The sequence below is a fragment of the Hoplias malabaricus genome, chromosome Y, assembly GCF_029633855.1.
Source record: "Hoplias malabaricus isolate fHopMal1 chromosome Y, fHopMal1.hap1, whole genome shotgun sequence".
Classification (NCBI taxonomy): Eukaryota; Metazoa; Chordata; class Actinopteri; order Characiformes; family Erythrinidae; genus Hoplias; species Hoplias malabaricus.
The window spans coordinates 30,174,427-30,185,806 of NC_089820.1; the positions used below are offsets into that span (position 1 = coordinate 30,174,427).

General features: G+C 58.5%; 1 non-coding gene across 1 annotated transcript; it reads right to left on the reverse strand.

Annotated features, from left to right (window-relative positions):
- Window positions 1–204: 204 nt before the first annotated feature.
- On the reverse strand, window positions 205–358 carry LOC136679806 (5.8S ribosomal RNA). Its single transcript, XR_010796591.1, has one exon. It is a non-coding gene; the product is annotated as a 5.8S ribosomal RNA (ribosomal RNA).
- Window positions 359–11,380: the final 11,022 nt, after the last annotated feature.

Genomic DNA, 11,380 nt, shown 5'->3' on the forward strand with positions numbered 1-11,380 from the left:
AGAGACCGTAACGGACGTGGACCCGGACCTACTCGGCTCTCCCTCCGTTCCCTGTACGGAGCTCTCTCGCAACACGGGCCGCGTGGACTGGCTCGGAACCGAGTCTTCGTTTGGGAAGACGAAGGGCCGTTTTCAGGCCCTGCGAGCTTCCAGCCGCGGTCTCTCTCTCTCAGCGGGGGCGCGGAGACCGATCGATGGGTAAAGCGACCCTCAGACAGGCGTGGCCGCGGGATGGACCCCCGCGGCCGCAATATGCGTTCGAAATTTCGATGATCTGTGTCCTGCAATTCACATTAGTTAACGCAGATGGCTGCGTTCTTCATCGAAGCACGAGCCGAGTGATCCACCGCTAAGAGTCGTATTCGGGTTTGTGCCCGGCCCGTTACAGGCCGGGCGAAGGAAGCCATTCGAACAAGAGACAATTTTTGCCAATATATTTCAAGCCGGGTGCCTTCCACCCCCGTGCAGGGGGGGAAAGGTCATTGAACCTGGGCGTCACCACCGGACCGAGGAGTTACGGCCCGGGGGACGATCGCCCGAGTAGGTGCCCGAGACTTACGTGGTTTAGGAGACCGGGGTCTAGGCACCCGCCGTTCCCGGCGAGGCCCAGGGGTTTGGTTCGCTGCGTTACGGGTCCCGGTCTAAGGCATTCAGGCGTGCGCTCAAAGCCAAGCTCTCCACCCCGGAGGGTATGAGCGAGGCCCGGTGGTACGCTCCCAAGTCCCCGCTTAGGGGAAGGCGCTGGGTAGATCCCACCTAGTCAGGACCGGCGGGCACCGGCCGTCTCCTTTCGGGTGTTTATAAACGCATCCGGGGTTCGTGAGGCCCCTTCAACTCGCGCACCGGCCTTAGACTATTATACGGTCCGTCTCTGCGAAGCCAACATCGGGGGTATTTTGCATGCGCTCTTAAGCTCCGCTCTAACCCCGTGAGGGGAAAGAGTTTCGCCCGGCGGTACGCTCCCGTCCACCACCGCCCCCTGTGCCGGGGGGATGGGTTCAGGGAGATCCCACCGAGGCCGGCGAGCACCGGCCAACGCCCTGGGGGTGAGTAAGCCCCTTTGACTCGCGCACGCACAATCAAGCCTTCAACGATCAATGGTTTTTTGGGTTTAACTACCCGGCGGGCGGCTCCGGCGCCACTCTTCCCCCCGCGAACGGGAGGGGCGGACCGGGGTACCTATGCACCTAAGGCGGTCCTCGCATAACCCCGAGTTCCGAAGCCGGCTCGCTACGTCCACCCACCCGGAGGGGGGAGAGACTCACGTCGGCCGACGACGAAAGGTACGAGGCTTCTGCGGTCCATACCTTGAAGGTACCCGCCGGGGGGGAGGTTCGGCCTCTCGAGTCCGACTCGACAACCGGCACGGACGGCGGGCGCCGACCGCGGCCAGGTCACCGTTATTGATCCTTCCGCAGGTTCCCCTACGAAAACCTTGTTACGACTTTTACTCCCTCTAGATGTCCGGGTTCGATCGACTTCCCATCGCCCGGAGGCGACCCCCGTTCGAGGGCCGCCCCGGGGACGGTCCGAGGACCTCACCGAGGCATCCGATCGGTAGTAGCGACGGGCGGTGTGTACAAAGGGCAGGGACTTAATCGACGCGGGCTGGTGACCCGCGCCTACTTGGAATTCCTCGTTCGAGGGGAATAGTTGCAATCCCCTGTCCCCAGCGGGGAATGGCGTTCATAGGATTGCCCGCACCTCTCGGCGTAGGGTAACTTACATGTTGAACCAGCCATTGTAGCTCACGTGCGACCCCGGACTTCTAAGGGCATCACAGACCTGTTATTGCTCCATTTCTCAAGTGGCTTCTGTGCCACAAATCGCTCTAAGAAGTTTAGCCACCGACCGCTGATTCCCACCGGGCGAACCCCAACCTTCAGGCCCGCGGTAAGCGGGAGGGCACCGGGGAGGGGAGAGGGAAGGCGAAGGCGAAGGACGGACAACCCACACCCGGAGAGCGGAACGAGGTGCGGACGGCATCGGGGAGGGAACCGAACGCGAAGGGGAGAGGCCGGAGCCACCCACTCGACGCAGAACTGAACCCCCGTCAACCGCATCACCTCCCCGAACCGATCCGGGGTAGAACCGGACCCCCGCCGAAACCCCCAACACCCCCACCCCGATGGGGACCCCCCGCGAACGGGGACCTTCGGGGATAGAGTCCGACCCAGGAGAGGGGCCGTGTAACTACTTAAAGGATGGGATCTCGTTCGTTACCGGAATTGACCAGACGAATCGCTCCACGAACTACCAACGGCCATGCACCACCACCCACAGAATCGAGAAAGAGCCGTCAATCTGTCAATCCTTACCGTGTCCGGGCCGGGTTAGGTTCCCCGCGTTGAGTCAAATTAAGCCGCAAGCTCCACTCCTGGTGGTGCCCTTCCGTCAATTCCTTTAAGTTTCAGCTTTGCAACCGTACTCCCCCCAGAGCCCAAAGACTCGTGGTTTCCCGGACGCTGCCCGGCGGGTCATAGTCGTTAACCCAACGCCGCCGGATCGCGGGTCGGCATAGTTTACGGTCGGAACTACGACGGTACCTGATCGTCTTCGATCCTCCGACTTTCGTTCTTGATTAATGAAAACATTCTTGGCAAATGCCTTCGCTTTTGTCCGTCCCGCACCGGTCTACGAATTTCACCTCTCTCGGTGCGGTACGAATGCCCCCGGCCGTCCCTCTTAATCATGACCTTTGGTCCGTCAAACCCACGAAATAGGACCAAGAGAGCGGTCGGATACCCCCCCGGCTCGGGGAACCGTGCGGCGGCCAGAAAACGGCCCCGCCCGGCCGCCTCGCCGAAGAGCTCCGACTCGCCCCCCATGGGAAGGCCTTATTCCATTATTCCTAGCTCAGTCCATTCAAGGCACGCTTCGGCCTGCTTTGAGCACTCTGTTTTGTTCAAAGTAAACGCACCGGACCCTTCCGCCCCCCACGTATTCAACCGCGGCGGACGACCCAGCTAAGGGCCTCTCCGCGGAGGAAGGGAGCAGAGGACACCGGATGAGTAGGGACAAGGTCCCGCGACCTCCACCCAGAGACCCGCGGGGGGTCCCCAACCCCCCCGGAGAGGGGCAGCTTCCCACCGCGAAGTCCGGACGGGCAGAGGCCCGGCAGCCGGGACCCGTCCCCGGATCCAACTACGAGCTTTTTAACTGCAGCAACGTTAACATACGCTATTGGAGCTGGAATTACCGCGGCTGCTGGCACCAGACTTGCCCTCCAATGGGTCCTCACCCACGGACGTAGATTGAGTTCATTTCGGTCCCGAAACCTTCAAACGGGGCCTCGCACCGATATTTTTCGTCACTACCTCCCCGTGTCGGGAATGGGTAATTTGCGCGCCTGCTGCCTTCCTTGGATGTGGTAGCCGTTTCTCAGGCTCCCTCTCCGGAATCGAACCCAGATTCCCCGTTACCCGTGGTCACCACACGTAGTCCCGTAGACTACCGTCGAAAGTTGATAGGGCAGACACTCGAATGAGACGTCGCCGCCCCGAAGGGCTCTGCGATCGGCCAAAGGTTATCTAGAGTCACCAAAGCGGACCCGACCGGAGTCGGGAGGGGGTTTTTTGGTTCTGATAAATGCACGTATCCGTGGGGGGCGCCGAGGGGGGAAGGTGAACCAGTCACCGACCACCTCGAAACGGCACCCCCACTTCCAACGCTTCGTTTGCATGTATTAGCTCTGGAATTACCACAGTTATACCAAGTAACGTGTGGAGCGATCAAAGGAACCATAACTGATTTAATGAGCCATTCGCAGTTTCACTGTACCAACGCCCGTGTGTACTTAGACTTGCATGGCTTAATCTTTGAGACAAGCATATGATACTGGCAGGATCAACCAGGCCGATCCCTCTGGTACTCAAACCCGGCTTGGGGAAAGAGAGAGAGTCGGTGGTGCGTGGAACTCGACCCCCCGAAGGAGGAAGAGACGCGCACCGCGGAAAGGCTTTTCGAACGAGACCCCCCGGAGGTGGGTCTGCAATCGGGGGTTTGACTACTTGGAAAATGTACGATTCAAGGCCCGGACGGTGCAGGCTAGGGGCCGGTTCCTTCCCTCAATAGGATCCCGACCCTAAGGCACCACCGACTCGGACCTTTTAACGGACCCAAACTGCGGTGGAAATTAGACCGACGGATCGGCTAAGTCTCCCTCGGAACGATTCTGGGACAAGCGGACCCCCTGTTACGGGGGGTCCACGAGCCATGGAGGCTGGAGCACGTGGCGGGGAGGATCGTTCTAAAAGCCGGTATTATTTCGGATTAGAAGCCTGCCCCTGGTGCTCCGGGTATGCCGCATTTCGAACGGGCGTAAAGGACGTCCGTTTAAGGGAAGAGAATGGAAGAGAATTTCCTGGCCCCCTCAAAGCGCGAGGAGGTCGGCATAGGTTTTACGGTACGCCCCCCCCGGAGCCGTCTGATGTTCAGAAGACGAAGGGTTTTGCCCCCAATCTCGTAAGGTCGAGGGCTCACCACCGAACTTCCAGCCGCGGTCCTTGGTAGGACCGATACGCGGACAAGCCGCAAAATCCTGGCCCCCTCGCAGTGCGAGGAGGTCGGCAAAGGTTTTACGATTCGCCCCCCGGAGCCTACGGTTAGTTTTCTCGATTTAAGAAGACGAAGGGGGTCGGGGCCCGGGAACCGTAAACCGAGCGCCTCTTCCCCTGCGAACTTCCAGCCGCGGTCCTTGGTAGGACCGATACGCGGACAAGCCGCAAATCCTGGCCCCCTCGCAGTGCGAGGAGGTCGGCAAAGGTTTTACGATTCGCCCCCCCGGAGCCTACGGTTAGTTTTCTCGATTTAAGAAGACGAAGGGGGTCGGGGCCCGGGAACCGTAAACCGAGCGCCTCTTCCCCTGCGAACTTCCAGCCGCGGTCCGTTTAAAAAGACCGATCCGTGACACCTCTAATGCGCTCTTTGCCTCCGGCCGTTTCCAGCGCGGGGGCCCGGTGGTGCGCTCCCAAGTCCCCGCGGAGGGGAAAATCTGGGAGATCCCACATTAGACCAAGCGGAACGCCGGTCTTCGCCTCGGGGGTTTGTATGCCCCTTTCGACTCGCGCACGGGCAAGAGTTAGGTTAGGAACGGGGACAACTGCCGGCGGGCGGCCCGTCGCACCCACCCCGCAAGTGGGCAGGTGGTCGGTGGCCTGTGGACCCGCCGCTCGGATTCGTTTATAGTAGGAACCATAACGGGGTACAACCCTCATACGCTCGACCCCCTCACGCCCAGAGAAGTGTTCACCTCCCTGGGCATATATCGAACGAATCATCGGGATTGAAGGGGAGGCCACCCAAACCATCCCCTTAGCCCAGAGGGGTGCCAGTCCTCGGGCTTCGGTATTCGCATCACCGGGGTCTATGGAGGTCTCGACTTAGGTTTTGAAAACCTCCAGAGGGGGGGCCGGATTAACCACCACCCTAGCCCAGAGGGGTGCCAGTCCTCGGGCTTCGGTATTCGCATCACCGGGGTCTATGGAGGTCTCGACTTAGGTTTTGAAAACCTCCAGAGGTGGGGCCGGATTAACCACCACCCTAGCCCAGAGGGGTGCCAGTCCTCGGGCATGTCACTTCGCATCACCGGGGTTCTATGGAGGTCTCGACTTAGGTTTTAAAAACCTCCAGAGGGTGGGGGCATATCTTATCCCCACCCTAGCCCAGAGGGGTGCCAGTCCTCGGGCATGTCATTTCGCATCACCGGGGTCTACGGAGGTCTCGACTTAGGTTTTGAAAACCTCCAGAGGGTGGGGGCATATCTTATCCCCACCCTAGCCCAGAGGGGTGCCAGTCCTCGGGCTTCGGTATTCGCATCACCGGGGTCTACGGAGGTCTCGACTTAGGTTTTGAAAACCTCCAGAGGGTGGGGCCTGACTTACCACCAACCCTTAGCCCAGAGGTGTGCCACTCCTCGGGCATGGAATTCGCATCAACGGGGTCTACGGATGTCTCGACTTAGGTTTTGAACACATCCAGGGAAGCAGAGCGGACATTCCCATTATTTCAAGCCCATCGGGAAGCCACTCCTTTGGGCATAGCGTTTCGCATCGCTGTTACCCAAACTTACGTCTGATTTAATGCCTCCCTAATATCCCGACGGCACCAGGCTGAGAAACCATATGCCCACAGGATTTGAGGCGTTGGAACCTCGTTCGCATAGCCGACAACGATGAACCTCCCTCGGACTCGCTACGAGGCTTGAGGAGGGTCCTGATTTTCTTAAAATCTCAGGTGAGGGACTTAGAAAATTTTCACTTTAAAACCACAGACCTCCAGAGGAGAGACCGGGCTTATCACAACCTTAGCCCAGAGGGCGTCACTCCTCGGGCATGTCACTTCGCATCACCGGGGGTCCATGGATGTCTCGACTTAGGTTTTGAACACATCCAGAAGGGGGGGCCGGATTAACCACCACCCTTAGCCCAGAGGGGTGCCAGTCCTCGGGCTTTAAATTCGCTTCGCCGGGGTCTATGGAAGTCATTTTTTAGACCTCCAGAGGGGAGGCAACCCAAACCATCCCCTTAGCCCAGAGGTGTGCCACTCCTCGGGCTTGTGTATTCGCATCACCGGGGTCCATGGAAGTCATTTTAGACATCCAGAGGGGAGGCCACCCTAACCATCCCCTTAGCCCAGAGGGGTGCCAGTCCTCGGGCTTTAAATTCGCTTCGCCGGGGTCTATGGAAGTCATTTTTAGACCTCCAGAGGGGAGGCAACCCAAACCATCCCCTTAGCCCAGAGGTGTGCCAATCCTCGGGCTTGTGTATTCGCATCACCGGGGTCCATGGAAGTCATTTTAGACATCCAGAGGGGAGGCCACCCTAACCATCCCCTTAGCCCAGAGGGGTGCCAGTCCTCGGGCTTTAAATTCGCTTCGCCGGGGTCTATGGAAGTCATTTTTAGACCTCCAGAGGGGAGGCAACCCAAACCATCCCCTTAGCCCAGAGGTGTGCCACTCCTCGGGCTTGTGTATTCGCATCACCGGGGTCCATGGAAGTCATTTTAGACATCCAGAGAGTGGGGCCGGTCTTACCACCACCCTTAAGCCCAGAGGGCGTCACTCCTCGGGCATGAAATTCGGATTACCGGGGTCTATGGATGTCTCAACTTAGGTTTTGAACACATCCAGAGGGGAGGCCACCCAAACCATCCCCTTAGCCCGGAGGTGTGCACCTCCTCGGGCTTCAAATTCGAATCACCGGGGTCCATGGAAGTCATTTTAGACATCCAGAGAGTGGGGCCGGTCTTACCACCACTCTTAGCCCAGAGGGCGCCACTCCTCGGGCATGAAATTCGCATCACCGGGGTCCATGGAAGTCAGTTTAGACCTCCAGAGAGTGGGGCCGGTCTTACCACCACTCTTAAGCCCAGAGGGCGTCACTCCTCGGGCATGAAATTCGGATTACCGGGGTCTATGGATGTCTCAACTTAGGTTTTGAACACATCCAGAGGGGAGGCCACCCAAACCATCCCCTTAGCCCGGAGGTGTGCACCTCCTCGGGCTTGAAATTCGAATCACCGGGGTCCATGGAAGTCAGTTTAGACCTCCAGAGAGTGGGGCCGGTCTTACCACCACCCTTAAGCCCAGAGGGCGTCACTCCTCGGGCATGGAATTCGCATCAACGGGGTCTACGGATGTCTCGACTTAGGTTTTGAACACATCCAGGGAAGCAGAGCAGACATTCCCATTATTTCAAGCCCATCGGGAAGCCACTCCTTTGGGCATAGCGTTTCGCATCGCTGTTACCCAAACTTACGTCTGATTTAATGCCTCCCTAATATCCCGACGGCACCAGGCTGAGAAACCATATGCCCACAGGATTAGAGGCGTCTGAACCCCTTTCGCATAGCCGACAACGATGAACCTCCCTCGGACTCGCTACGAGGCTTGAGGAGGGTCCTGATTCTCTTAAAATCTCAGGTGAGGGACTTAGAAAATATTCACTTTAAAACCACAGACCTCCAGAGGAGAGACCGGGCTTATCACAACCTTAGCCCAGAAGGCACCACTCTTCGGGCATGTCACTTCGCATCACCGGGGTCCATGGAAGTCTCGACTTAGGTTTTGAACGCATCCAGAGGGTGGGAGCCGGACTTACCACCACCCTTAGCCCAGAGGGCGTCACTCCTCGGGCATAAAATTCGGATAACCGGGGTCCATGGAAGTCAATTTTGACCTCCAGAGAGGGGGGGGGCCTGGCTTACCACCACCCTAAGCCCAGAGGGCGTCACTCCTCGGGCATGAAATACGCTACACCGGGGTCCATGGAAGTCAGTTTAGACCTCCAGAGAGGGGGGGCCGGGCTTACCACCACCCTTAGCCCGGAGGGCACCACTCCTCGGGCTTGAAATTCGCATCACCGGGGTCCATGGAAGTCTCGACTTAGGTTTTGGAAACCTCCAGAGGGGGGGCTGCACTTACCACCACCCTAAGCCCAGAGGGCGTCACTCCTCGGGCATGAAATACGCTATACCGGGGTCCATGGAAGTCCTTTTAGACCTCCAGAGAGGGGGGGGCCGGGCTTACCACCACCCTTAGCCCAGAGGGCACCACTCCTCGGGCTTGAAATTCGCATCACCGGGGTCCATGGAAGTCTCGACTTAGGTTTTGGAAACCTCCAGAGGGGGGGCTGCACTTACCACCACCCTTAGCCCAGAGGTTCATCACTCCTCGGGCATGAAATTCGGATAACCGGGGTCCATGGAAGTCAGTTTAGACCTCCAGAGAGTGGGGCCGGGCTTACCACCACCCTAAGCCCAGAGGGCGTCACTCCTCGGGCATGAAATTCAGATAACCGGGGTCCATGGAAGTCAGTTTAGACCTCCAGAGAGTGGGGCCGGGCTTACCACCACCCTAAGCCCAGAGGGCGTCACTCCTCGGGCATGAAATTCGGATAACCGGGGTCCATGGAAGTCTCGACTTAGGTTTTGGAGACCTCCAGAGGGGGGGCCGGGCATACCACCACCCTTAGCCCAGAGGGCGTCACTCCTCGGGCATGAAATACGCTATACCGGGGTCCATGGAAGTCAGTTTTGACCTCCAGAGAGGGGGGGCCTGGCTTACCACCACCCTAGCCGAGAGGGCGTCACTCCTCGGGCATGAAATTCGCTTCACCGGGGTCCATGGAAGTCATTTTAGACCTCCAGAGAGGGGGGGCTGCACTTACCACCACCCTAGCCGAGAGGGCGTCACTCCTCGGGCATGAAATTCGGATCACCGGGGTCCATGGAAGTCAGTTTAGACCTCCAGAGAGTGGGGCCGGGCTTACCACCACCCTAAGCCCAGAGGGCGTCACTCCTCGGGCATGAAATTCGGATAACCGGGGTCCATGGAAGTCTCGACTTAGGTTTTGGAGACCTCCAGAGGGGGGGCCGGGCATACCACCACCCTTAGCCCAGAGGGCGTCACTCCTCGGGCATGAAATACGCTTAACCGGGGTCCATGGAAGTCAATCTAGACCTCCAGAGAGGGGGGGCCGGGCTTACCACCACCCTTAGCCCAGAGGTGTGCTCCTCATCGGGCATGAAATACGCTTCACCGGGGTCCATGGAAGTCATTCGAGACCTCCAGAGGGGGGGCTGGGCATACCACCACCCTTAGCCCAGAGGTGAGTCACTCCTCGGGCATCAAATTCGCATCACCGGGGTCCATGGAAGTCAGTTTAGACTTCCAGAGGGGGGGCCGAGCATACCACCACCCTTAGCCCAGAGGTGTGCTCCTCATCGGGCATCAAATTCGCATCACCGGGGTCCATGGAAGTCATTCGAGACCTCCAGAGGGGGGGGCCGAGCATACCACCACCCTTAGCCCAGAGGTGAGTCACTCCTCGGGCATCAAATTCGCATCACCGGGGTCCATGGAAGTCAGTTTAGACTTCCAGAGGGGGGGCCGAGCATACCACCACCCTTAGCCCAGAGGTGTGCTCCTCATCGGGCATCAAATTCGCATCACCGGGGTCCATGGAAGTCATTCGAGACCTCCAGAGGGGGGGCCGAGCATACCACCACCCTTAGCCCAGAGGTGAGTCACTCCTCGGGCATCAAATTCGCATCACCGGGGTCCATGGAAGTCAGTTTAGACTTCCAGAGGGGGGGCCGAGCATACCACCACCCTTAGCCCAGAGGTGTGCTCCTCATCGGGCATCAAATTCGCATCACCGGGGTCCATGGAAGTCATTCGAGACCTCCAGAGGGGGGGCCGAGTATACCACCACCCTTAGCCCAGAGGTGAGTCACTCCTCGGGCATCAAATTCGCATCACCGGGGTCCATGGAAGTCAGTTTAGACCTCCAGAGGGGGGGCCGAGCATACCACCACCCTTAGCCCAGAGGTGAGTCACTCCTCGGGCATCAAATTCGCATCACCGGGGTCCATGGAAGTCAGTTTAAACATCCAGAGGGGGGGGGCCGAGCATACCACCACCCTTAGCCCAGAGGTGTGCTCCTCATCGGGCATCAAATTCGCATCACCGGGGTCCATGGAAGTCATTCGAGACCTCCAGAGGGGGGGCCGAGTATACCACCACCCTTAGCCCAGAGGTGAGTCACTCCTCGGGCATCAAATTCGCATCACCGGGGTCCATGGAAGTCAGTTTAGACCTCCAGAGGGGGGGCCGAGCATACCACCACCCTTAGCCCAGAGGTGAGTCACTCCTCGGGCATCAAATTCGCATCACCGGGGTCCATGGAAGTCAGTTTAAACATCCAGAGGGGGGGGCCGAGCATACCACCACCCTTAGCCCAGAGGTGTGCTCCTCATCGGGCATCAAATTCGCATCACCGGGGTCCATGGAAGTCAGTTTAGACCTCCAGAAAGGGGGGCCGAACCTACCACCAACCTTAGCCCAGAGGGCGTCACTCCTCGGGCTTCAAACTCCCATCGCCGGGGTCCCATGGAAGTCTCGACTTAGGTTTTGAACCGTTCCGGGGTCACCTCCAGTGAGATAACGCGGAAATCTCACTATATTCATGCCCACAGGCGAACCAGAGCCTTGGGCTTGTCATAGTTACATACGGTGTACCCAAACTTTCGTCTTTTCTAAAGGAACCCTAATGTCCTGACGGCACCGCACTGGAAACCCCCATGCCCTCTGAATTTTTACCTCTCCGAGGTGCTCCGTTTTGGGCTTGCTACCTAGGGCGAAGAGGGTCAGAAATTTTTCTAAGTCCTACTTTAAAACGTCCCACTGGGAGAACACTAGGGTTAGCACTTTGCCAAAAAATCACGGCTGAATGCAATTTTCACGCCTCGCACCCTTTGTTCGTTTAGATTTAACAAAAAAATCAACCGACCCCCCTTTTTAACAACGCTTTGCCGAATTTAGCTCACTTTTCCCGGCCTGGAATATCTCACGCTTGCCCCCCACGGTACTTACCTCCGG